Below are 2,170 nucleotides of genomic sequence, written 5' to 3' on the forward strand. Positions count from 1 at the left end.
GGACTGGTTGCTCCAGGGTGTGTTTGTTGTTTTCCCTTGGAGGTTCCGTTGGATTCCCATGAGCCTTTTCCTCTTGAGTTTCCAAACGAGTTGGGCTGATTCCATAATCTGTCCCATTGATTCTCACGAGGTCTGGATTGGTTCCAAGATTTTTCCCAGTGACATCCAGGTGAGTGTTGTCGTCCACGCGGTCCATCCCAGCGGTTGTTCCTCTGTTTAGGTCGGGTACCAGCGTGGGAATCCCGTTCTCTGTTGGACGAGGGTGTGTTCCACTCTTTATGTGGCGGCTTAGCATGGTCTTGATGTTGGGCGCCCTCTAGAGCCAGCTCCTGACTTTGAGTGTTGAAGTCAAAAACTGCTGTGGATTTGGCGCCCTTTTTTGAGGCCATCTTTTGTTTGCCGTAGGCTTTATGCGCCAAGTCACGCAACTGTTGAGCATTCATTGTTCGCGGACATGCGAGAACGCCAAGATGGTGGCTTACTCCAGGATGGAGGTTTAGTTTTGATGTTCAGATAATCTTCCATGTCCGGTTCGTTGCGAGTTCCGAAGTATGCTTGTCTGAGTCAGCAGTAGTAGGCTTGAGGAGATTCATGACGACCTTGTTTCGTCTCCAGGGCAGCCACTAGTCCTTGTTCTGACTCAGGGTCAGCAAATTCTTTAATGAGGGCTTCTTGGAGCAGGTGGTAATCAGTTTTTGTTGCTTCTCTAATCTCTCTGATGCTGTCTGACTTCTCTTTGATGTAGTCCAACTGTCGTGTTAGGCGGCTGATCTCATTTCTTGACTCATCCAGCAGCGTAGTCAGCCTTGCCTTGTTCCATTTCTTGGGTAGTAGCTGCAAGGGTCTCTTTTAACCTAGTGATCTCCTCCTCTGAGCCTTGTTCCACTTCATCAGGCCCTTCCCGTCATTCCTGAGTCTCCAGTTCTAGCTGCTCGACGCGTCGTTGCGCGCGTGTTAGCTCCTGCTGGAGATGGGCGGCGTGCCTGTCGCTCAGCTTGAAGGTGGCGATAAGTGTGTGACTTAAGGAGCCAGTGATCTTGGCTAGTTCTTGGTGACTGTAGCTCTGAATTGGGTCTTGTCTCATGAGGCTTGTTATGTTGTCATCCAGCTGGTCCTGTGTCTGATGTTTCAGTGTTTCAGCAGCCTTAGGTAGGAGGCTGTCTGTTGCAACACATAGCCAGGTTTCGAGGTCTTCCCAGTGGCCAACAGGGTCTGTTGTGCGAGACATGTTTTGGCGTGGTGAGGGAGATCTAAAACCTAGACTGACACAGACCTTGAAGAAGAGAAAACAAAACAAAACAAAACAAACAAGGCAAAACAGAGGTGTAAGTGTGCAATGTCAAGTGTGGTTTGACGTGGAGTGTGTAATGGAGTGTAGTTCTCAGAGACTGTGATCCTCTCGTGGGCGTGCTTCTAATTTGTAGTCTCTGTGGGGAAAATTAGTAATCACACAGGTAGCACAGCTAGAGAACAGAGGGAGAAAAGAAAAATAACAAACAGAGCAAGGAAAAGAATAATAATTGGTTGCTTCCAATTTTCTTGTAAGAGAAAGTTTTTTTTTTGTTTGTTTTGTTTTTTTATAAGGAAAGAAAGTTAATGGTAAGATGAGAGTGAAAGACAAACAAAATACCCTTTTCTGGTAGTAGAATGAGTATAATTAAATTTTCTTCTATTTTCCTTTTTTGTTAAGTTTGATTTAGAAGGATGCTTCTAAACCGGTGTTTGGAAATGGGGATTTCTAAATACCAGGACTTTGATTGTAATTAAAATTCCTCCGGGTGAAGGAAAAACAATAAAAATGACAGTATTGGTTTTTTAGCTGGTAAGATTGACACCATACACCAATTAGATCGTTTCTAGATGCGTGTTAAATTTTTGGCGGATGTCTATCAGTCCTCTTGTTGACCTGCTTTAGCCTTAGCTGAGTAGGATCCCAGGGTGAGAAGGTAGGGTGAGAGTCAGACAATTTTGAAACGAAGTGTGCAAGTTTCACAAATATTTGTTAAATGTTTCTAAAGTTCTCTGCTTTTATGATTCTCACAGGTAAATTCCAAAACAGCCGCAGTAGTCAACTCAGAAAAAAAACAGCTGAGAGAGAGAGAAGAAGAAGGAGAGAGAAGTTTTGCTCCCAATGTTGGGAAAATGACAGGGTGGTGGCGCTGTTAAGTCG

The 2,170-nt window shown here is 44.8% G+C and overlaps 1 pseudogene; it reads right to left on the reverse strand.

Moving 5' to 3' along the window:
- Positions 1-1,245, reverse strand: part of LOC107721980 (uncharacterized) — a 3,276-nt pseudogene extending 2,031 nt beyond the window's left edge.
- Positions 1,246-2,170: the final 925 nt, after the last annotated feature.

The sequence above is a fragment of the Sinocyclocheilus rhinocerous genome, unplaced genomic scaffold, assembly GCF_001515625.1.
Source record: "Sinocyclocheilus rhinocerous isolate Xijiao unplaced genomic scaffold, SAMN03320098_v1.1 scaffold1385, whole genome shotgun sequence".
Classification (NCBI taxonomy): Eukaryota; Metazoa; Chordata; class Actinopteri; order Cypriniformes; family Cyprinidae; genus Sinocyclocheilus; species Sinocyclocheilus rhinocerous.